The following is a 25416-nucleotide window of genomic DNA, read 5'->3' as shown; positions in this document are numbered from 1 at the left end:
GTTTTGTCTTTTTGTGAAGTAATTTGGAGAGTGAAAAATGCATATTCAATGTTTTTGCCACCCCTTGTATCCTGAATGCTCTATACTAGCTTACCAGCTACTGAGTGAAGGTCAGGTTTTATAACAAATGCTGCTCATAATGCTTCAATGCCTTCGTATCGTTGTATTCAGATTTTGGGCTATGGAGATGAAGGAAGTCACGAATGACAGAAGTAGTTTTATGGCACACTGACATGGCTGCATACAAATGCCAGGTTTCTTCCTCTTCTCAACGGAGATGTAGCCAACTTGTCTGCTTGACTTCAGCCGTGTCATTTCTGTAATGACTTTGGCAGTGATTCAGCGGGAGGACTTACCCAGCCAGAGAGAAGCATCCATGGGACTTTCCTCTATTTTTTTTTTTTACTGTGGCTTGTCTAAAGTCAATGTTTGAGTACAGATCTGTGTTCAAGCGGTGTGGTCAGAGTGAATTTTTACCTAAATCTATGGTTGAGCCATAAATCATTGCTCTGTGTGGGCAGCGATGCTTTCATCCAGTAGCTGCGCTTACTTCACCTCTTCGTGTGAGTATGTGAGTATCCTCTGAGTCTGCAGCCCTAATTGTCTGAGGCCAGACAAAGAATGTGTGCTTTGTGTAAGGAGCTTGCAAACTCTTTGAAATCCTGGCTTGCCGTGTGGAAAGAGGGGAGGTTCTCAAAGCAGCTTTCTCTGTTTCCCCTCCCGTCCTTCAGCCAGGGCTGCCTCCAAGCAGTTCTTCAGCAATGTCGCTGTCATGCTCTCAGCAGCCCTGTGGCCATGCTGTCCCCCCTCCCTGCTACCCAAACACCCCGTTTCTCTCTGGAGGTCCAGGCCTGGGTGGGGTATGCGCATCTCTGCCTTGGGAGAGCTGCCAGAAGTCCCCAGTGGTGACTAACTGCAGTGAGCTGGAGTTGGTGGTAAGCAGCAATGTTGTGAAGTAGAAGAGGAAATGTCTGAAAGATTAATAATCTCTTCCCGCATCAGTCCCTCTTGAAGGCAAAACAGAGCTCATCTCCAGTAGTTCTTACTGAATCCAGGCAAGTTTATGCTGTCTTGAAAAGGCAATAGGTATGCCAAAAAAAGAAAAGATCTTGCAGTAAGAGCAGTTTTCCACTTGTGTTTTGCACTGTTAGTGTGCTGTGCTGACACTAAGTCAAAGCAAGTTTTTGTGGTAGAGAATATAGATTCCCTGTACAGAAAGTACAGAGCTTCTGGGATATTTTATGGATATCGAAGACTTGTTCATGGAGGAGCAATGCTCTTTAATGAGCATTGAAGTAGCTCAGTGGTGCACTGGAGTTTGGTGAAGGCTTTAGAACTAATCTGTAGATAGAGCCCACAACTGATGTAGTGTTGAAGGTGGGAACGCAAGGGAAAAGGATAAAGGAAGAATGCATTGCTTCTCCTAGGGTGATAAACATCCATCTGTGCAAGTCAGGTTTAGTGCATCATCAACATGGTTTCAATTGAAGTTTACTGGATTAGGAAGTGGAGTAGTACTCCGACTGTATTTTATTTTGCGGCCCCTTCATGGAGCATATCCCCCTGTGTTTCCTTAAAACTAAAACTGTCCACATCCCACACTCATTGGACACTTCGTTGGCACTGCTGGGACCTTATGTGGAAGCCTTTCAGCAGTGCTGTTTGCACAGAATTCGTCTGTGTCCGACTGTGAATCTGAGATGGTTTTTAAGCAAGGCTTTGGGGTCCATCAGGCTCTGTGATACCTTGGGAGCCTTACAGTGCTACAACCATGTGTGGAGTCAGGGGGTTTGGAGGAGAGAACTTCAGTTTCTTCCAGTCTTCTGGTGTCCTTTTTAAAAAGTGCTGGTGTGACTAGGTAACTTATGCTACCTGGTACCATTGCAACACAGAATGAAGTTCCTAGAAAACCAATGGACTTCAGGACTTGCACCTGAGGTGCTGTCTCTGAAATCCACTAGTTTAAAAAGAAAACTGACCTAACCAAGAAAGCTTTGAATTGCAATGCCATCTTCCAGCAGAAAGCGCTGCAAAGTATCCTTGCTCCCACCAAGGAATCTAATAAGAAAGGATTGAGCCATCTTGTCGTTAGGGAGGAAAAACTGAATAGAGGCTAAAGATGTGAAATATAATTAAGGATGTAAATTCACTGTGTTTTTTTGGATGTAAATGAACATCAACTAGAAATGTTTCCTGGCATTTTACTGTCATTCTTACTGCAAGAAAAGAAATAGATACAACGCTAGCTCGCAGCAGCAGGCAGGGAGGGGAGGAGAGAAAGCTACTCTAATGGAGAGTGTTTGGGAGACATGTTGAGAGCCTAGGAAAGAAGGCATGAAGGCAATATTGACACAGCTTCAAGCTTGTTAATTGACTTGACTTTTCCAGCGCACCCATTTCTCAGCAATGTGAGAGGAGAAGGAATCAGACTGATACCCATGGTTATGTAGGTAGTTCCAGTGACGGAGGGACAGGGAAAAGGTAAAGCAGGCTTCTCCCCCCAGCCCTCAGGTAAAAATGATGTGGTGTATGGGAGCTGGGATGGGGGAGAGTCTTAGCTCATGGGGTGGCCAGACCATGGCTGTGACAATGCCAAGAACTGATCATCTCTTCAGAGTAAAGCTGCCCTCTTTCTTGGAGCCCTTGCTGGGGCTCTGTGTTTTTGGGAGCAGTGCTTTACCAGTGTGATCACTGCATTGCTTTGCACTTTCTTCTACATCCCAGCTTGTGGAAATTAAGTTCTCTGAGATGATGATTGCCTTTTCAAATGTGGAGGAAGTGTTAGGAAGAAGAAAAAAAGCAGCAGAGATCTGAGTATTTATACCACAATGTGTGGTAAACATCCCACTTGCGATACAGGTAGCTAATTCACATCTAAAATTTGGCCTGACTTCAGTCCTGCTCTAAACCACAAGTGTCACTTTTGAGTAGATGTTTATTTGCCATGTCCTGTGGTCTGGTGGCAATTCGGACAGCCAAGAATCTCAGGGTTTACCACACAGTGAGGTGGCTAAGGAAAAATGCTTCTGGTCTGAATGCAAGCGATGGCACCTTTAAACTCTATGAAATGGCAATGGTTGCTCAGCTATCTTGACTTAAAATGTCTACACCTATTGATGACTATTTTCTTTTCCCCCAGCCCTGTCCTTCTTTAGGAAGGACTGATAATTTGGCTTTGCAGACTGTCAACCTAGGACTCCAAGATCCTGGTATCGACAGTTGTGAAGATGCAAAGCAGGGAGCGGGGAGTTGTTCCTGATAGTGAGGGAAAGGCACTGGTGCTAATCTGGTAAATCCACAGCGGGCCCCTCCTGTGCACAGAAACCTGATCTCAACTCGCAGATCCTCCTTGCTGTTGCTGTGATATTTACATAAATCCCTATTTCTTAAAACAAGAAGCGGTTAGATCAGGTTGGTGGATCTAAGAAAAACTCCATTAAACAGCCTTAACTTTTTTCCCTGAATCAGCATCTTTCTCTGCTGTACTCAAGAAAGGATGGCAAATAACTTTATTTTTGACACTGTATGATATAAAGCAAATGCAATTCCAAAGCCACCCTTAAGCCTCTGTGGCTTCCTCAAATATCTTCCAGTTGCATGGTTAAAGTCTAAGCAAAGTCTTGTACCCAGGAGTAGCGCATTTGGGAGATTTGTAAAATGCACGTCCCAGGCTACTTCCATTGCTGTAAATGGTGGAAGGCAAGCTGTGGTGTATGTGGGGGGAGCTGGGGAGAGAAAATTGGCTGGGTAAGATGATAGTGCTTGCAGCTATGTCTAATCAGAGTTTGTTTTCCCTAAATATTCCCCAGGGATTTACATAGAACAAATATAAATGTGGTTTGGTATATGCTGATGGGTACAGCTCAGTGCTCATGATTCATGAGCAAAAAACACTGAAAAGACTGAGGTGTGGGTTTTTCTTCTTTTCCTAACCTTCAGACCCGCTTGCTAAGTGTTAATGCCAAGCTGCAGAGTGGTAGGGTTGCATCTTGCAGTGCTAACTTCAGTTAATTGTGCTGTAGTAGCCATATATAGATAATCTTTTTCCACACTCCTCTGGAAGAAGAAATTTCACCACTCTTTGTACCTGTCAAAAACCTGACAGCCAGTGAAACCTCATGATTTTGATCTGCAGCTCGTAGATTGTGGCTAAGCTTATAAAAAACATTCAGGGCAGTGGAGGCAAAGTGGTGTTTCTACTCTGGAGGACACAAAACAGAGACTCAAGAGTAAAATTCCCGATGCTGTTCTCTCTGTGGGGCCGCACGCCTCTTTGTTGTCAGCTTCTGGTTTGTTTGTAGTGTTGGGACATAGCTGGGTCCTTGTGTCAAGAGGCAAGTACATCGGTTAAACTTCTAAAAAAGATATTTTAACACACGCAGTTTGCAGTGGGTTGGCTTTCTTTGAAGGTATTTCAGCTTGGAAAGTTACAGCTGGCATGCACCTTGTTGGCATTCTCATTTTTGGATAATGTCCTTATAAGAAAGAGATGCAACATACTGGCTTTAAGCGTATTTCTTGCACAGCACAGTCCTAGATCTGGAGAGGAGATTTTAGAGAGGTCAACTACTCAATGAAAAGCTGAAGTATAGCTGTGGTGTTCTTTCTTTTTTTTTTTTTTTTTGGACAGTTTGGTGACAGTGATAGGGAAACTCCACATACTCTCCAGACAGTCTGTCTGTTGACTCATTGGTTTTTTCCTTTTAGCAATTTTGATTTGGTGTTTTTCTTTCCTCTCTCCTCAATACCCTCACACCACACCCTCACTGCCACTCCACCCAGTGATGTTTCCCTAAATCTTCTTTGTTGCTTTTTCTGTTTTCTGTTTCTTGTTCTGAAAGCTGTGGACATGGAGAACTCTTTCCTATTTCTTTGCAGCAGGCATTTATATGTTTGAAGGATATCATCTTGACCCTTACTTTCTCTTTGGCTAAACTCCAGGACTCTGGTTCATTCTTTTTTTTTTTTTTCTCCCAGATGTCATGTTTTTCTAATTCTGTGATGTTCGTATTGCTTTTGCTTGGAGTCTTTCCAGTTGATCTTTTTTTGAAATTTGCTGAAAACTGGATACAGCATCATGCTGGAAGCCTTATCAGCTATGAGTAGAACAGAACTGTTACTTCATGCCTCTCACATATGTTCCTCTATACATTCCGGTATGGTATTTGCCTTTTTCTCAACAGAGAATTTTCCAGTTTGTAAAACTTACTTTGAATTCAGTCTTCCAGCAAGCTGGCAGTTTCTTCTAAATTAGCAGCTTCCCCGAGTTTAATGAGTGTCATTTTCTCCTTCGTTATCTACAGTGTTAGTATTAGAATAGTGTGGGAGCAGGGCAGGTCTCTGCAGAGGTTATTTGGCATGTCAGACTATTTTGTGAGTCTTTCCGTGTGAGCGAGTAAGTACATACAGTTACCAGTCCCTTTCCAATCTACCATAAGATGGTCATTTTAATTGTTTACTATATGGCAAAATTTTTCCGACTTTTCATAAAGATGTGGATTGCATCTTTTGACATGTTTTTGCGAACTTCAAGTTTCTGTGTCTATGGTTTCTGTCTTCCTGAAATACTGTTCTGCCATAGTTGGAAGTTGAGCTGGTTTGACCTGGCTTACCCATTAACAATCAGTTTTTGTTGATTCTGATCTCTTATTTTCTTCTTAGTGCTAACAGTTGGGTTTAACAGCAATCCTAGTGCAAATAAGCAACAATTATCATTCTTCAGGTTCTTCTTTCCACTCCTTTCCCCTCCCACTTCTTCAAGATATTATAGTTTGTCCTTCTCCAGCCTCTGTTACCTCATCAATCCTCTATGGACTCTGAAAAATAGTTGCTAATAGTTTAAAGCTTAAAGAGAAACCCAAACTGATCAGCGTGTTCATGACTGAATTTAATCAAAACCAGCTAATTTGAGAGAATGTTTTTATCTACAGAGTATTGGATCTGTTTTATTTTTTTCCTTGGTAACATCACCAGTATTAGCGTTTTTGTTCGTTTGTCTTGGCCTTCTTATTTGTAGCTTTCTTGAGAAAGTGGTGAGCGGTCTAACCTCCTTGATCACTATTTTATTGTTGTAGAATTGAGTCTTTATTTATTTAGCTTTTTAATGTCTCTTGTTTCACCTTCACTAATTTTGGTATTGCAATAACTGTCTTCAGGCTATTGCTCTTCTCAGTGCTGCACTGTAGTGCAGGTGAAGGGACTTGGTATGACCTGTGTAGCTGATGGGGGAGAACAACTAACTGTTGCTTGCTTTTGGCCATGTACAGGCAACAACAAAACTAGACGTCTAGGATCTGAGGATTAACTGGAAGCCAATTAAAAACTGGTGATAAGGGAGCAAGGCAGAAAGCTGTCTTAAAATACAAAGGCGAGTTCCTTCATCCAGAATCAGCCCGTTGAAAGGTTAATGGGCGAATGCCTAAAGGTTGAATCTTCACATTAGCTGTTTTTTGTCAAATTTGGGTTTGAGAACATCATTTAGTTGGTGCCTCTGATCAGCTCAGCCATAATTCAGAAGCTTTATAAGGTTTTATATGTGGTGCTTCTGCTGCTGTCTGAGACTAGAATTGTTTAAAATGGAAAGTACTTAAGTATACCGATGAACCCCAAATGACTAGATAATCATACGATTAACTAGAGGTTTGGGCATGTGTCATAACCAGATCTAGAAACATGTTGGATAAGGGGATGCTTATGGAGTGGAGACAGTGAACAATAATAAAACTGTTCATAAAATAAGAAGCCTTCTGAAAAGGAACGTACAGTTTCAAGAAACAGATGGTCTAATGGTAATAGACACTAACAAATCTTTGGCTGGCAGTCTCCTTTCACGTTAGGATCTTCTCTTGAAAGTTCTTCCAGGGAGTTGACTTCCTTTCTCCAAAATGCAAGATAAAAGGGCAGAGTGAATTCCTCATGGAAACCTGTTCTTCCTTGTCTAACAAAAATGAATTTACAGTGATAGCCCAAGCTAAGAGGCAGTAAGCTCATGAGGCAGGTAGAATCTTCATTGGAACAGCCTGAGGCTATTCCAGATCTTATTCTGCTCTTTGTGCCCCAGAATTATCACGTTGCAGGACAGTTGTCACCCCTCTGATGGAAAGTGGGACGACTGACTTGGAAACACAAGCAAGTCTTGCTTTGATCTTCTCTTGCTTCTTCTGCAGTAGCATATTGTTTGTTAGACACAGCTTACATAATCCTCCTTCTGTGTGTGTGTAAACAGGTTTAACACAGGCCTTTTGTTTCTTTTATAGTTGAAACTTACCAATACTATATGTGCTGTATGGAAGGGAACAGAAGAGGGGTGAGTTACAGCATACATTTATGGTTTCTTCTCTCTTCCAGTGCCTCAGAACTTGTGCAGACTTGTAATACGCAAAACAGAAGTGAAATGCTCCCATTTTCATTTTCTATCTATACCTTATCCTGCTAAGAGCAAATTGACTTTTTTAAAAAATTAATCAATGTTATCAAGCCCTCCACCACCATCCCGCTCTGTGCTCTTTTCTTGCTGCGTTGATTCCTCTGTCACACAGTAGCTGGTAGAGAGGCTTTAAATGCAGGATTAGCGAATAAGCCTGTGCCATTTTTGGCCTGCTGTTAGCATTTAAAGTCTTTAAAGTCACCCACTAAAGACAACGAAGAAGAACAAAAGTTGGCCTAGATATGTGGCATGTGTGTTCTTGTTTAATATCGGAATTTCTGGTATGGCCAGGGACACATGCCAGCTTTTGCAGTACAGGCCACGGTTCAGATACTTAAGTACTATACTAAAAATAACAGGACTATTTTAGACTGGGACCCAATTAGGGAGAGAATAACTTGTTGCTCTGCAATCAGTAATCTAAAGTAGTAGGCAGAGTGCAACGTGCAAGTAAACCCTACTGTTCTGCTTGCGAAGTTGCCAGTTTTCACACTGCTTCCTCCATGTGTTCCTCAGACGCTTTTCCAGAGGTTAAAAAAAAAAAATAAAAATCCTTCTCTTCAGGGATGCTTTGTGTACTTTTCTTCAGATTTTGATAATGCACTGTTTAATAGCGTTATGGCTCCTAATCCTGCAGCAGCCACACGGGAAATTCCTAGAAGGCAGGGTGTGGGAGGTGAGAGTGGCAGTGTCGTGCCCTCTCCAGCGCAGCTAGCAAGCCTTGCCCTCCCATGCAGAAGGGTAATGGGAGGAAGTGCTGAGGATGAGATGAAGAGCAGAGGGACCTGTCTGGAGAAGGGACCCGGCTGACATGAGGACCAGAGGGACTCGTCTTCTTCCCCTGCTTTGCCTACGAGGGACAGAAGAGGAGGGAGCATGGTTCCTGAAACGTGCTGCTGCTGCTTGCTTTCCACCATCAAGAAGTACAGTGAAAATAAATAACTCGCATGTTTAAGCATCTGAAACAAAACATTATTTTACACATCAGCAGTTTCTCCAAGATGGCTTTGCTTTTGGTGATGCTGCTTACTGCCACCTTCTCTTAGATCAGACTTCGGCAAGACAAGTTATAGGAATCTGACTTCATTTGTGCATGGGGCGGTGGGGAGGGAACATGCGCACTCCTGCACCTGAATCCTCTGGTACTGAAGTGTTTTGAAGCCATCAGTTGCATTCGGTCCCAGTTCTCAGCTCTTTGTCAAAACAGGGCTGTGGATGAGGTAGCACTTGATGTACCCTTATGCATATGCCGTGTTTGATAGAATTGTGATGATGCTCCAGATGAAAGCTGAACGCACCTAGAACGATTTTTGTAGATATCTTTCTAGCAAGCTATTTTGGGAACATGAAAAAGCCAGAATCTTTTTGGTTTTGTGACTCTCGTGCTATTTTGGAAGTCATTTTTTTGTTTTATTCAAAAGAAAAAGCTGATAAAAGAAGAGTTTGAGGCCTTATTCAACTGCCGACTCTTAACTGCTTTCAGTGCAGTGTTGGACTTGTGTTGTGATTTCAGGAGGACTTCACCTGTCTTTTGTAGGATGTTTCATGTTCTTTCAAATCCTATACTTACATTTCAGGCCAGGACATAAGAAAATCTAAAGGAAGAGTCTTTCTAGATGCCTGGTATGAAAATAGCACCTTTTATAATCAGTGCTGAAACACGGCACATCCCAGGTGCAGTAAATTCCCACAAAAATCGTGGGGGAGACACCCCAGTGAAGAAGTTCGTGTTTTGCATTGTATAGAGCTAGCTTTTAGGCATGTGCTTGTCAACTCACGAGCTATATGTATTCTACCTTCTGCATACTGCAGCAGTCTGCAGGACTTGCTGTTAAAAGTAAATGCTATATGGAGGATGCCTAGCAACTGCAGTTTTTAAGCCTGTGCCAAATTGTTAAAGGTGCAAATCTCTTAAATAAAGGTGCAAATCTGGTGTGGTATCTTCTGGAGGACACAGTGTGGTGGTGCTGAGGCTGCACTTCTTGACCTCTGTGATGTGGTGGTGGTCCCTCCAGCTCTCTGTCATGACAGTGGTGAGGTTCACGTCTAGCTCCTGCAATTCATAGCTCGGAATATTAAGTTAAAAAAAGAGCTGACAGTGTTAATTGAATCACCAGTAAGTTCATGTGGAAGTACTCTGTTAATGAGTCTGTCTGAGGGGCAAGTAGTCCTCTGTCCTGTGGTCTGTGATGGGGGGACATGACCTCAAGCACAGGGGTGCTGGGAATAGCGAGGTCCTGAGTTGGAGAGCTCTTGGCTCAGAAACCTGCCTTCTGCTGGTGCCTGTGCTTGGTGACCTCAAATCTTTCTGGCTGTCTTGGTTTCTTTGTTTGAAAACGGAATTGTTATAGGGCTTCTTTGGGAAAGCTCTCCAAGAAGGGAAGTAACCTGTGTAAGAGTGGGGATAGTTTTGGCTGTTTATGTCAGTGGGTGAAGCTGTAGAGCACCAGACCACACGTTAACCAAGAACAATTTTGTGTGTCCTTGGGCTGTCAGTAGCAGCTGCTTAGGTGGAAAGCCTGAGAAGAGTTTTTTTCCCGGCTTTCAGACCCTTTTGCTTCATAGTAATCCACAACAAGGTTCTCTGGACTGTGCATCTACATTAGTGTAATCGCTATCCCTTGACGAGCTTTCTGTAGTGCTTAGCCTAAATTATTTTAACACATGGGTGTGATCATCCCATCAAAACGATTTTTCAGAAGTCATGTTTCTTATCTATTTCTTCACCACTTTAGATCTCTTACTTACCTCTGACTTTTGAGAGGGAATAGTCAATTCTCTGGGCACTTTGCCCGTGCCATTTATAACTGACGAGATGATATCTGTTCTCTTCTCCCTTAGTTGTCTTTTCTCTTTTTCTCCAAGCTGAAAGATCCATGTGTTGATTTCTGCTTTAGGAATTCCTCTCCCTTGTACTTTTTCTAATTCTATTTTACTCTTTTAGTGTCATAACAGCCTACAGTTTTCAAGAAGTGGGTGTGCCCTGGGTTTAATGGCTTGTCATGATTCTGCTTTGCTTGCAGCAATTCCTTAATTCTTAATGCTGTATTTCCATGCGAGTTAGTCTGCCTTCTTTTGAACATCAAGTTGATGCTTTCAAACAAAACTTAAGACTCCTGATAGTTATTGCAATGATAATCAAGGACAGGGTTATTTTTCTTTTTATACATTGGCTTGAATTTATGGAAATTAAATCAGAGTTGTGCTTTCAGATGCCTGTTTGTTCAGGATCACGAGTTTGTTCCACTGTGTTTTGCATGAAGTTCCAGCTCTGGTGTCTGAATACTTCATGTTGCCAACAACTTCATATCACCTTTTTGTTTGTCATCTTTTAGATTGTGTATCCATTGAAAAGAATGGCAACAGGGATGACTCCTGAGCCAACTCCTGTGGAAAAAAACTTGCTGTTTTCTCCCACCTCTTATTTCTTATCCTTCAGCAGGCAGTTAAGGTGGGGAACCACTCCTGCAAACTACAGCAGCTCAGGTTCTTTTGGGAGTCCTTGGTTCAGAAATCTGTCTGAATGTCTTTGTCCTTACAGTATCACAAAACTTGGGTAGGTTTGAGTCATAATTTCTGCAAAAGCTGTACTGACTCTTCCTCGTACTATCACATTTATCCGTGTCTATTTTATCTTCTTTTAACTAGCTCTTTTGATATAGAAGTCATTTCCTGATTCTTTTCCAGTTCCCTGGATTTAGTTTGAAGTCTGTTCTGAAAACTGATCTGAACATACCATCTTCCATGCTGTGTCCAAATCAATTGAGGTATGACAGGGTTTAAATAGCAATTAATAGCTTGGCAATTTGATGTTTTCGTTCAGAAAACTTGGCTGAATTCTTTCCATTCTAGTAACTTCTGTCTTTTAACACTTTCCCTAAAATGTCTTCTATCAGCAGTTGCCTAGTTTATGGTGTCTGGTAAGCTTTTGGAGGTTGACTTACTGATTTTGTTCTTATATATTTTCTTTTTTTAATGAGCAAACAAAACAAAAATGGTCCTTAGGCAATGTAGGTTCCTTATATTTTCTTACTGTCAAGGAACCTTTAAGACTCTTGCAGGTAAGGTGAGTTTTGGAGTGAGAGGGAGAAAACGTTTGATTTACTCTGTTTTTCATTAAAACAGAGAGTGGATTCCACTCCAGTCTGGTCTTATATCCAAGTCCACTCTGAACATTTGCCTGAAGCTAAACATAAACATGAAACTGATCTTCCCTATCCTGACTTTTGGGGCTTATGTCTTAGGTTAGGAGGAGTGCCTTTTGCAGCATCAGTACATCCTGTGTTTCATGTCTGAACTTCAGTGTCCCGCTTCAGTGTTGCCTCTTCTCAGGTTACTGGGACACCAAGTTAATGTCTTCAAGTACACTTGGCAGAACAGAGGCGCAGGGACGTACTTCTTGGTTAGAAAACAGACTCCAAATTCTGCAGGAAAAAGAGGAGTAAAAAAACTTTCACAGATGAGCAAGTCTCCGGCAAGCCTCCCACCAGCAAAGGAAGAGACCTGGGAAGCTCTGGTGCGTCTCTAGCAATGTTCCCAAGCGCATGCCGAAATGCTGCTTTCCTGTCCGCTGTGAGAACTTGTTTATGAAACCTAATATTGCCCTGTGAAACACAACACTTTGCTTCTTAGTACTACAGCTCAACAGTGTTCAATGAGGTGGACAGGGTGCTTTGTGTATCAGCTGTTTCAGGCGTCTTAAAGTCTAAATGCAGCACTTCCTTTGCTGACGCTTGGAAAAGTCACCTGTGCGCGGGGCGGGGGGGAAGAAACCTCGGTGTTGTAGCAGATGCATCTTCTGAAAAATAAATAAAACCCCTGAGTCATTCATTTGTCCTTTTCCTTCCATCCTGCTGGCCAATCCTAATACCCGTCTATTTCATGCAGGAGGGAGAAGGCAGACAATACTGTCTTCTATTACTCATACCCCGCAGGACACTATCTTCTTCAGAAAATACGGGTGGCGTCTGTCTGTCTCCACTGCATGGGAAAGATTAACAACAATTAAGGTCAACAATTAAGGTTGTGAAAACCTTCGAATAACTGCAACATCTGCTCCTATACTAGGAAAAATAAAATAAAGCTGGAGTTGTAATTGCCAGCAGAGGACTTGCTCATATCTGTTTTGTAACTGCGGGCTTGTGAAATTCGTGCTGTTAACCGCTCCCTTGCCAGCCCCATGTGGGTGACCTGCCACCTGCCGAAGCAGTGCTAGGCCCGAGAGGTGTGTGCTGAAGATGATCATGGTGCCAGCATCAGGACGTGCATGTCCAGTCAGGGGCATGGCACAAACCAGCTGCCATGCATGGGTGGCTCGCAGCGTGGCCTTGGTTGTAGTGGGCCCTTTGCCTTTGTGCTGCAGCAGGCCCCGTGGCCTTTTCGGTCCTTTTTGGTGTCAAATAAAGCTGGTTTTCCTCAACTGCTGTTGGCTCTTAACTGGTTTAGCTCTTGTTGTGAGACAGGGGGGGTAATCTGCTGCGTCTTGACTGACTGTTATTTCCATAAGCTCCTGAAGCGTGATGGCAGGGGAGCACCTGCGTGTGTTCCAGCCCCATGTTTCTACAAGGGGTTGCTGAGGCAGCACTACGAATAACTGCCTTCTAATGCCTGTGGACCCTTTGCTAATGTTTTGTGGGAAAAACAAATTAAAGAGATTCAAATCACAGAGAATGTCCTGAACTTCACTCAGAAACATTCATTCAAATGAAGCCATTTTGGTGTAAAGAAATATCCTCCTGTGATTACTAACAAGTAGGAATCCCATTCTGACTTCATTTCGCCTGACCGTGTTGGGTGATCTGTTAACTTCGCTGATCGTTTCCTCTGCAGACGCGTTGTACCTTTCTTCCAGAGAACGAAGGCTTTAGTGATGCCCAAGTGCTGGGTCAGGAGCCTAGTCCTTCTTGGCATGCATGATCTCTGCTCGGGGAAGGGCACTTGGCACAAAAGTGAAGCAATTCTTCTCCTTCCAAGGCATTTTAAAAACAAACAAAATCTCTCAAGGCATTAAACCTTAACAGGCTTAACCTGCTAGACAGATGTCTGTATCAAAAGATTGTGAGGGATCTATCATCAAAGTCTGATAGAAAGCAGTCATGATTTTCTATTTCTCAGACCACGGGAGAAGTTCAGGTGTGTTTTTTTTTTTTTATCTTGATTTGCTTAGTTCTTCTACTTCTCCATCTGTTGTCAGTGGTTTTCTACTACCCTACACTTCTTTAGCTGCAAGATGTTTTCTGGCCAGTACTGCTGCTTGCAATCATGGGAAAAATGATAGCCTTGTTATTCTTGCCACTAACCTCACCATTCTGAGTAGTCACACTGCAATTTACCAAAATGCTGTATTGGGCAACATGCTGTTACACAGAGGGTTGCACTTCAGCAGGAACAGAGTATGATGGTATGACTGTAGTTTAGGAGACAGCACCAGGGTGGTTTACAACTGGAAGCTTCTCCGGGAACCACGGCATCTCCTGCACTATGGAAAAAAGCACTTCATCCCTGTGGAGTAGCCTTCTCAACTCTGGCTCTTGAGAGGCATCTGCCTTCAATAAACTTCTGCTACTCTTGTGTTCTGGGGTAGAAAAGCTTTTTTTTTGGTCGGTTGTTTTTTTGTTTGTTTTGCATAATGAAGAGCTTAGAGTTCTCATGAAAATGCTGTTGCCTTATTAGGCTATTGACTTATATGACTTCATGGACTAGAAGAGACATGTAGGCAAAGATGTTGCAGAAAACAGATGTATGATGGCTTTGAAGCCATAGCAGAATTGGCCGAAGACCAGCAGAGCCATAAAAAGAGTGCCACGTATTGGTAGCAAATTCTGTGATACTGCTGCCCATGTGAAGGGGAAAAGCGTATTACAAGCTAGGGATCTCTGTGAGATCTGTAAGTATTAGAATTTTTGGTGAAGGGAACATTTGTCCTCTTCCAGTGAGGGAAAGCAACGTGAAAACCTGTGGTAAAGATTTGTCTAAATCAGAGTTGCATGAGGCCACCTCATTAAAACTGAGTTTTAATAAAGTAGTACTGGTGATTAGCGAGGCTGAAATGAAAGTAGAGGCTTTTCTGATGCATCTGTCAAGTCTGATTTTATTAATGAGTGAATGCCTCTATAGATCAAAATACAAAAGAAGAGAAAAGCAACATTTTTGAATAGCTTTTTCATCAATTAACAATAGCAATTGGAAATTTACTACCTGAAACTCGGGCTTTTTCCAGAGAGCTCATCTTTGCTGCCTCAAACAGTATAGGAAGTTCAAGAGTACTGAGCTATATATTGCATATATGTAAGGTAGAGCATTCACAATGCTGAGTTCTGCCATGTCAGCTGAAGGGATTCTCTTTTGTATTCCGTGCTGCTGCTAAGCTCATCATGTACTTAGAGTTCAAATGTGTGTGTAATATGTGTTTTGACACACGTATATATGTGCGCATACATTGAAATTAAACCTTAAAAGCTGCTGGGAGAAGCTGAAGCTTTGTCAGGATCAGCTTCTGCAGAACACAGACTGAGTTGGGATGCTTTGGAATGGGTTTGGCATTATTGTCAGTCTTGTTAAGGTGCTGAGAGTTTGGAGTTGCAGTGCTGTGCACCTGGGGAGGGATTCCTCTGGCAGGTTTTGAGTGTACAGGTTGTAGATGTTTATATCTGAGCCAGTTTTCTAACTTCCTTTTGTAGTCAGTGGAGAGAAGTAGGCAGTCCAGATGTGCACATCACAGAATCATTTAGGTTGGAAGGGACCACCTGAGGTCATTGAGAGAGAGCTGGGGTTTGGACTAAGACCTCTTCTAGATAGCTAGCCTGGAGTAAGATAAATTGCATGTAAGCAATGCTCATTTCTCTCTGCTGAGCGATGTGACAGTGCAGGGGTTTGTTTCCTTTCTACCCTGTTTCCATAGGGCACATGCCTTTTTTTCTCCTATCCTGTAGTAGAGTTGTGGTCAGTTCTGGACGCAGCACAGCCATAGATTTGTTTCAGTAGACAATGTACAGCAGTCTATGAAACGATGTTGTGCGTGGGGATGCTTATGCGCTGTCTTCCCGCTCCTTTCTACTGCTGCCAGTATCAGTTGGACAGCCTCGGGAGTGGGAGAATGCAGATTGGACCTGGTGGGTTCCAGGCTTGGGGTAGAAGTGTTTTGTGGGTTAAAATACATTGGTACGTAGGATGAGATGTTACAGAAGGCATTTTGGCTACATCTGGAGCCTACACCCTCTGAGAACAAACGTTCCCCTTCAGCAGCTTTGTAGTCTGAAGGTTAACTAGGGATGTTTCTAGTTTAACCTGTATCTAGTTAACCTTCAGTGCTGGTGACGTTCACCGTTTCATGCCTCTGTTAAATAGTCTTATAAGGCCTGAAACAACAGATTTCCTTTATGGCACCCTGAAAGAACAGGGAAGTAGCTCTTAATGTAGGTGGCTTGGCAAAATATTCTAGTCAAGTCAAGTATTTGGCCTGCTACCCAGCCTTCGATATGTAATCTTTGGGTGCTGCCAAAATACCATTCTAATTAAGTTGACATAGTCTATAAAGCCTGGGTGGTATTACTTCAGTTTTCTTTCCTGTGCTTTCCAACGCTGCATTTTGAAATGGTTGATGGAAGCTGTGACACTTAGAACCTCACCAGAGTCTTCATTAAGCTGGGATTTCAGTCACCTTGTGACCTTCAGGATCAAAGGAAGGAATATTCTCTTTCTTCTTCTCTCTGCAGGTGCAGGCTAATAGCAATAAATAAATGTACACGAATGCACATGGAACATGTGATCAGTTGGCCAGACTTCAGCTTTCCATTGCACATTAACACATTAACTCTTCTACAAAATATTAACCTATTCTGTAAGTTTATTTTCTGTTTTGTGTATGCTTAGGTGGAAAAGCTATGCCCTGTTTGTCCCAGAGAGAGATTTTTGCAAGTAGGCCAACATACTTGCTTTTAAAATGTCAGTTGAAACTGTTTTTCAAGGGCTGAAAAGCTTAAGGGGGTAAGAAAGATTTCTGCATTTCTTATCTCCATTTTATTTATTCATTTTTAAAAGAGAAATTCCCAGTCTGTGTCCAAGAATAGAGCGCCAGTAACTCTTTAGTTGTGTCCTCAAAGGCAGTTACGTGGTACAACCCTGACTGTTTGCTGTGAAGTGCCAGTCACCCATAGATTTGGAGCTTGCATGTTGCATAATACCAGCAAATGCATCCGAGATTACAAAATGGTCTCTCTGCTATAATAAGATTGTTCTGATTTGTTAGTGAGGCAGTGTTAAAATACACATGAGGTAACTATGACATCAGTATCTTAAAACTGCAACTACTTTTTGCAGCTGAGTATGCTCTGGCACTGCTAGTGCTTCATTGCACTCATTCACTCCAGTTCAGCCTCCCAGTTGTGTACTCCAAGCTGAATTGGCACAATTTCTGTGTTCCAATCAGTCCGTGATGTATGTATTGCTTTTGTTTGGGTTATCTTTTGCATTTCTTGCACTTCTTTACTATATCCCTCTTTAATAAGGCTGCATCTTGTGTTTGTCTCGGGAGCAGCATTGTATTTGCTGCTTGCTGCAGTTGCCTCCTTCTGCTCTTTGCAATGAGAAGATGGGCTGGCTGTCATCTGACTTGCTTGGGGTTGCTGTAGTCTAGGACTCAGTTGTGTTGTTGAGTTACTCATGGCTTTAATAAGTTATCACTTACCAGCTCTACTATGGTAACTCCTACCCTGCTATGACTGAGAAATAAAACGTTTCCTTGTTTATTGCTATTACTTACTATTATTACTTACTCCTTCGCTGCATTTCAGCTGACTTGTGGAGTCTTTATCTTAATTGTTTGAACACTTGAATTCTTTAGAATAAACCATATTTGGGAATATGTAACCCTAAAATTCTTTGGAGAGGGAATTAATGTGCTGTTGATATTGGGGAATGCATCTTTTCTTACAAGCGTGCAATTTTTTTTGCAGACACTAAGCAGAAAGTCTTTGTTTTGAGTGTTCTAACCTTGTGAGCAAGGAGTATACTGAGAATAATCTGTGCACTTAAGTGTACCTCTTGTGGTATCTCTGAGATACCATTTTTGTGAGTAGTGTGCTGTTTGAATTGAAATGTCTAAACTTGCCCTCCAGCTTCAGCTGTTTATGTGATATTAGACAATGTAAATAAACTAGTGCTTATTCACTAACATATATTATAGATAACTGTAAAGGCCTCAGTTAGTTGGTTTGCTTTAAAAATATGAACATTACTGTATAAATAAAAGCTTTTGATAATCCTAATCAATAACTCTTAAGGAAAAGAAAAAAAATCTACAGGGAGAACACCAAGCAACACATGAATATTTACTGATTGTGTTTACTGTTGGTTGGTAATAAGCCCTGTAAATTATCAAAATGAAGAACCCCTTTAATGTCCTTGTTCCGAAATGATGCTTCTCAAACTCTCAAAATCCAGGAAAAATGTTTTGACCCACCTGAGAACTTCAGAGGGCAGGAAAGGCTGAAGGAGGAATGTGGATGGCTTTGATTGATACTTGCTTGCTGCTTTCTGTGTGCAACTGCGGGTTTTTGTTTTGAGGTCTGTCTTATGGTCAAACATGCTGCAGCCAGTCATGTGATGCAAAAACAGCCAAGTTCTGTGAGAAGCTTTACTGAGACTGATATGTAAATCTCATCGAGAAGGAAACTTCCTTGTAAAAAAGCATCGAGGCAGAGGAAAGCAAGCTGTAAATAACAGTGGATCTTGGGTGAAACAGACTTAAAATGCTTGAAAAACTGATCAGTTGGTCATGTGATAAAAGATTGCCTTTTGTTCTTTTCCTTTATTTTGCATCAGTCAGAAGGGGAGGAAAAGGTCTGGAAGATTCTTCCACAGAATCAAGGAATGTTGTAAAGAAATGAGGAAACAGAAGTAGAGAAATGTGCTTTAGATTACTGCTCTGTGAATTTGAGAGTCCCTTTTGCCATATATTTTTGGGTCTAGAAAGATGCCAGTTCTGTTTCATAGAATCATAGAATATCCTGAGTTGGAAGGGAGCCACGTGGATCATCAAGTATGCATTATATACATTTCAACTATTCACTTTCCTAGCTTTTGTTGTCAGGAGGCTCCAAAGGTTACAGGAGTGGGAAGCGTCCTATCCTCTTGTCAGCTTGCTAATGGGGAAGTTGAGTAAACTGGGTGCAGCATTTCAGCATAATTCTTAGCGATATGTGTGTTGATTTAAACTACGTTTTCCACCAGAATCTGTAGTGGTATGACTTTCTTCAACAGAAACTATATATGCCTCATGCATGCCGATGCACTTGTTCTTTTTGTATAGGAATTAGGTAGTAAAATGTCTTGTATATATAGTTTAGTTTCTGGGTTGGGGTCCTAGAGCCACTGGTTTTCAAATCCCATTCCTGGACAAGGGAAAGGACCATTCGCAACAGTGGAAAGTTCAAAGCAGAGAGGGTTAGTATGTTGGATCCAAAAAAACAACACTTTGGAAGTGTGCAAGAAAAGAAGACTTTTGTCTTGTGTACCGACTTGTGTCAGTAACCACAGGGGGAAAGTAATTGCCTTCAAGAAGATGCAACTTTATATTTTGTTTGGAGACTTACCCAAATGTTTATCTTCTGTGAGATGCTTGGAAAGCAGTAATTCTCACAGACGTGCAGTAGGAAAGGTTTGCCAGCTCCTAATGGCAGTAAACAAAGAAAATGAAAGTTCACGGGTTGCCTAGGCCAGTGTGATAGTTTGCTGCCACTAGAAAGGAGTGATTTTTTTCCCTTCCTTTCCTGCACATGCTCTCCAGCCATTCGCTTTGTGCCAGCTGAACTGCTTGTCAAATCTAAGTTTAATGCACTTAACAGAAAAATAACCCAGCAAAACAAATGAGTTAATTAACACAACAGAAAAAATACTTTTTTTTTTCCCAAGCTGAACTCATTAAGGACCATACATGGTGCAAAATGGGGAGAAGAAGGGAGTGCCAGAAAGTTTCTCGGAGGAAGTGGAGGAAGAAAGCAGAGCAAGGGATGATGAAGAGTGGGATGCCTGTCCTGTTCTTGGCAGCAACAAGCTATTAAATCATCCTAACGGTTGTATAACTTCACTCTGAGTCTTCAGGTTGAATAATAAAAGCCTAAAATAACAGAAGGAAATCATTATTCAGACCATTTCCCAAAATTACAAAATTTTGGATTCCGTAGTATGCGGAGTGTGACTAGGCTAAAAAAAAAAAAAAAAAAAAAACAGGCAGGAAAACGACAACATGAAGGACAGAGTCAGTAGTGTATGGGTATGGGTAATCTTTTTGGTTCTGTGGAAGAGAAGGTAGTGAGAAAGTGTATATGCAAAATCAGAGACCATTAGTCACTGCATTTTCAGCTGAAGTTGTCCTTGGGCAGCCTTGTTATGCATCCCTTGTCCCAGTCATGCATCTATGGACCTGCCCTGCTTCTGCATATGGCTTGCTGATGGGATTGTGTACTGTATAGTTCTTCAGTTTCTGTCTAATTAACATTTCATTTAGACTTGGATGCAGTCTGTTTAGTTGTCAAAGTTCCTGCTTCAAAGCTATAGATTTAACTATTAAGAGGTAGAACAGGATTTTGAGTGATCAAGGGAGATGGTAAAACTGCAGTTTCATAAATATTTCATAACTTCATTACCAGTTCGGTTTTTAAGCTGGAATATTTTCTTCAGGAACAGGGAGAAAAATCCTTGCTTAAATGGGTAAGGTGCAAAGTAACTATTTCTCTCCCAGCACGTTTTATCCTTACTGTCAGCAAAGCTGCCCTGACAGGAGGTGAACAGGAATTCACATGCTATGAGTCTTGAGGAGCCTTTTCAGAATTTTAGGCAGCTTCAGGAAACCAAAAAATGCTGAACTGCGTATATTTTATTTAATTTTATTTGGCAAGACTCAGTGGGATGGCATCAGTTCTTCTGTGCTTCTTCTGAAGTATGTATCTGTTTTGGCTTTCAAAAGCCTGAATTTCTCTTGCCAAGATTCTTCACTTTCTGGCAAAATTACAATGGCAAATGGCTTCCTTTACAAGGTGTAATATTTAGACTAACAGCTTTGCAATTAAGAATGGCAAAGAGAATTATATTCCCTTTTTTATAAGACCAGATTTTTTAGTATGGAATCGTGGGAGTGTTTGGACTTAACTGAAGTGCTTTTGATTGATGATTTATATTTTGAACAGTGCTTTTCATTTTAGTGCGCAACACTCACTTGAAATTTTAACCAGAACAATGCATTGTTTTCAAAGATATATTCAAAGTATTACTCCAGCTAGGCAGTTGCTCTATGTCATAGACTTGCAAATGCATTTTGGGTGCATATGTATAATAAAATGTGTGCGCACATGCCAACTTGTGCAAGAGAAGTGGGAAGAAATTAAGAAATCTGGAAGTATTCTTAACTACTATCTGCTACTAATCTCAGTAGACTATCAGATGTCAACAGTAATGTCATTGAATCTTTTGCAGTTGGAGAGTGATGGCATTCGGGAGTATTTGGGGAGGTATTTTTGGAGTGTCAGGCAAGTGAACTTGTTTGAAGGGAAGTTGCACAAGTATAGGTTTTCAGTATGGGAAAATCAGAGACAGGGTGCAGGGAAGGACTTTCAGAGCTGGGGAGAGAAGCAAGGATGTGGTAGGAGTGAGTAAAATGGGGAAATGGAAACTAGTTTTGAGAAATCTGTTCAGATGCTATTGGGGTGTCCGTGGAAACAAACAAAAAAGGTGTGTGTGGGGGGGAAGACTTTTGTCTGTTTGTCAGGCAGTATACTTCATGGATCTATGATGTATCCAAGTGCCTACCAGGGCCACATCGTGCTTTACTTGTGCAGGAGGTTACCAGTATTAGTTTGAGGTCAGAGACTTCTGGGTGTATTTGTTTGCCAGCCTGCACTAAGGAAACTTTGAGTCCTGCTTGACCATCACCAGTGGGGTTCCTCAGTCTTGTAAACTGACACAGTCTGTACCAATACCACCACTAAAAGAGGGGAAATCACTTGGAGATCCTTATACATGCTGACTGTTAAAGCTATGTTGAAATGTGTTGGCATAGCACAAACGGCTTGTGCTGTGTGGCACGGGCAGCCGGGGAAGATGGTGGCACTTCCTTTCCGGCCTGCAGAGCCGTGGCTGGGATGCCTGTTGGTGAGGAGCTGTGTGGATCACCCCCTTGCTTGGAGAAGCACATCTGGGTCCTGGAGTTTACATGCAGCTGGGGGCACTCTTAGCCTTTCGCTTTTTCAACTGCAGAATATTTGCTGGCATGCCTCAGGCTGCTGTCATTCAAATCCTGTTTCCATTGCAACTACAGCGATAGGAGTGGTCACATAAGGAAGAGTAAGAGTGCCAGTCCTTACGTCCTGTGTTGGTGTTGGGGCTTGTTAGATGCCTCCATCTTATATCTCCAAAGCATAGCTTTGGGTAGGTCTGCAGAGAAGACAAAAAGCTTTCCAAAACACCATGAAGCAATGGGGACCCTGGGAGCAGGGGGAGGGCAGCCGAGGTCTTGTAGTTTGCTCTTCATGTGGGCCAGCAAGGCAGGGTCTCTGTTCCCTGGCTCTTAAGATGTTGAATTATAAGTTGACCCAGACACTTTTGAAGGTGACTTAGAGATGAATATTGTATGAATTCTGCATTAAGATTTTGTTCTAACTGACTATAAAATCACAGCTTTGGTCTCCACTGGAAATGCTGCAGTGTGGGGAAAAGTGAAGTGATGACACAGTGTCTGAGAGACTAAAAGACATGTAACTGAGAGAAAGACTTTTAACCTTTATGTTAAACCTGAGATCTTGCAGAAAGGTCTTCAGTTAGGTGAAAATTTAAGGCAGTATTGAAGCTTTTTTTTCCCCTCCCTCTTCTACAGTAGTTCAGTTAAGGAAAGCAGAACATTACAGAAGAAAAGTACTAAAATATCCAGCCTTTGAAAGGGAATGGTATCCAACACATTTGTTAAGCTATGTTTCATAAAAGAAACGAACTTCGAGTTTTCAAGCACTCTGGAGCTTGTCTTGCAACTCCATCAGTTTAAAATCTTTTTTTCTTATCCTTCTCCTGTTCCTAACTAATCTGCAAGTGATTTTTTTTTTGTTTTTAAATTGTTATTGTTTGATTTTTTTGAATTGTTTTTCTCCTGACTTTAAAGACTTTGACAGATGGCACATGTAGAACCTGGAAAACTTCCTGAATTGGCAGAGTGACCGTACCATCTTCCTGCCATCTTCTTATTGCTGTAGCTGTAGGTGCGTAGGCTGTGTACGCTTCCAGAGTGCAATGTGAGATACCATTTCCTTTGCTGAGAATATGCAAGGACCAAGTGATAAATCCAAAAGCATACCTGGTGACAGGCTGAATTTCTAGTTAATAGATAACTTAATCTACTGGTTAGGTGGGTAATTTGAACGTGAATAGAAACAACTCATTCAGACCAGCATTAATCTCCAGGATGCATACTTGCAATGTTTTCCTTGCTAAATGAATATCAATCTTTGTTTAGATTATGTGAGTTGGTTTAACACTTTTGAGAGACTGAGATGTCAAAGCTGTGCCTCACAATAGACTATTCTTTAGACTAGAGAATATCATACCAAAAGCGAATCTCCTTATGACCTTTGAAATTTGGTTTATCATGGCTATTCTTTGTTCAGGGACACTCTGTCCAAGGAAGACCTCTTAAGCCAGTGAAAGCACATGAACTCACTTGGTTTTGAATGTGCCCAAACTGTCCGTGTTGATGCTGCATGACTTGTTCTAGCCAGTGAATGTGCCGAGTTTTGTAACAGAAATTGACTGCGTAGCTTATTTTCCATTTACAAGCCTTTGTAATTTCCTTCTCCCATCTAATGCATATAAAGGGCAGTAAATTGGCACTTGAATATATTTTTTATTTGTGCTGTTTAACTTGCATGGAAAGAATATGTAATCTGTATACAAGCTAAAAATCATGTAAAGACAATAGGAAGGAAAAAGTTGACTTCTTTATCGTCATTTTTATCAGCTGAACATATGAATTGGTAGAGTTCTGTCCCTATAAAATATATTGCTCATTGAAGTTGTGGTACAATAGAGCCTTAGATCTCAAAGGTGAGCAAAGGCTTTTTTGTATTATTAAGGCAGGACTATTTGATAAACTGCTTTTAGACAGACAAAAGAGATGTGATCTTAAATCAACGTTAATGTATGACTGACTAGGAATGATATCATCTAAAGATTATTGCTTTCCTCTGTTTCTGTGGTGTTAACAAGTGAATACTGAAGAATGTAGCAGTGAAGCAAATAGGTCTTGATAAATTATGCGGTCTTGACTTCAACTATTGTTTGAGGTAATTGATGATCTTCCACTGCTGTAATGGGGCTGTAGCATATACTGCAGCACGCCCTAGAGTAGACAAATTGGTCTGGTATTGTTTAGGAGCATATTTAATCTCTCTTGTTGTAAGTGAATCAGTAGCTTTTGCTGAAACACCAAGATAAAGACCAGCATTTCAATATTCAGTCCTAAATAACTTAGAGTTAAATTCACAACAGTTCTGCCTTTTCCTATTCTCTAAATACTGAAGTAATCAATAAACTTAAACTTGTTGCAATTCAAGGCTGAAATATTTTCCCATATCCCTTTAGGTAAACTTTCTTTAATCTTTGTGGGTTTACAGACAAATACACTTCTGTATTCTTGTTGCACTGTACCAACTTCAGAACACCTAATCCAGTGGTTTTCCTAATTTCACTGTAGATGCACTTAGAGAAAAGTGTAATCCCCCAAAGTGAAAGGATGTTTTTCATCAGCCAAGATAAAAAGGGTTTTCTTGAATCTCTGCTTGGTTTTCCCAGAACCTACTGGGGGAATGAGTCAAATCTTGCCCTGAGAATGAAATCTTCAATTCCCGTTTAAGAACTGGCTGCACACTTTAGGTCTGGATTAGGAGGTAGATGGCTGTACACCACTGTTTGTTTATAGACTTACACGATGAAAGATCCTAGCAAGAATACAAGTTGGGCCTCATGCCTACAGTTACATATTTGAGGTGATCTTTTTTTTTTTTTCCTGAAATGTGAATCTAGTAAGATTTTAGTCTTAATCTTAAGTAAATGCTAGGACAAAGTATCTAGAATAAACAACTTGATTTATGCATATTGGATTAAATTGATTTTCAAATTTGCTGTTGCCAAACACTGTTTCCTCTCAAGGCAATTGGCTATGAATTGACCACAGAAAGTTACTGCCTCAGGAAAACCGCAGAGCACAGTAACTTCTTCCTAGAAAGAAGCTCCCAGAAATTTGTCTGCCTTTCTCATAGGCAGGAAGGTACCGTATCTCAGCTAAATGTATCCTGGAACTAGATAGAGTAAAGCTTCCTAGATAAGGGCATGGTTTCCTTGGGCCATAGGCTGCAACTCCTCTTGGAACAGTTTTCCCAAGATATCTTTTACTTTTGTTTATGACTTCTCAGTCACATAAATCTTCCAGAGATCTTTGGTTTGGTAACAACTCATGCCTACTGGAGAGCAGTAAACTCAGTCTGTTGTTCTGAATACATAATTGATATTTATAGCAATGAACAAGACAAGAGCTTGCTTGTGGTAGAAATAAAAGTTCTGTATCTGCTTTGCAGTCTTTTCTCCTATCCCTGCCCACCCCATCTGCTAAGATGTGAAGTCACTTGTCTTATATTGCAGGGATGTCTCCAGCTGAATGCAACTGGTTGGGAGAAATGTTCAGAGTAGCAAATAATGTTTTACATATGTGCTTTTGTTTAGCTTTGTTTCCTTTCTTGACATGCAGTGGCCTTATTTTATTTTAATACCGTCACTTTTATTTCTTCATTTTTTTTTTATTTCTTTAGCCTTGTGTGCCTTTACCTTACGTTTGTGGTAGAATTCAAACTGTATCTGATAGCAGAAACGGTGCTTAAGAAACACTTCTCACCTTGCAAATTTGCTGCTAATAATCACTCACAGGAGGAAATTCAAGACTTGAATGCAGATTTGCA

At 41.3% G+C, this 25416-nt stretch overlaps 1 protein-coding gene across 9 annotated transcripts in view; it reads left to right on the top strand.

Annotated features, from left to right (window-relative positions):
- Positions 1 to 25416, top strand: part of GRB10 (growth factor receptor bound protein 10) — a 178470-nt gene that overhangs the window by 12780 nt on the left and 140274 nt on the right. For 4 of the 9 annotated variants that reach the window (XR_007707759.1, XM_050708425.1, XM_035552820.2 and 1 more), the window contains one exon: positions 7257 to 7306. The exons of 3 other annotated variants lie outside the window; for them this stretch is intronic. The gene's annotated coding sequence lies outside the window, so the exon portion shown is untranslated. Of the gene's footprint in view, positions 1 to 7256; positions 7307 to 11113; positions 11194 to 25416 lie in introns of all 9 variants that reach the window. 2 more of the 9 variants (XM_035552822.2, XM_035552824.2) reach the window with 1 other exon arrangement.

The sequence above is a fragment of the Cygnus atratus genome, chromosome 2 (genome assembly GCF_013377495.2).
Source record: "Cygnus atratus isolate AKBS03 ecotype Queensland, Australia chromosome 2, CAtr_DNAZoo_HiC_assembly, whole genome shotgun sequence".
Classification (NCBI taxonomy): Eukaryota; Metazoa; Chordata; class Aves; order Anseriformes; family Anatidae; genus Cygnus; species Cygnus atratus.
This window is presented reverse-complemented; position numbering and strand designations above follow the sequence as displayed.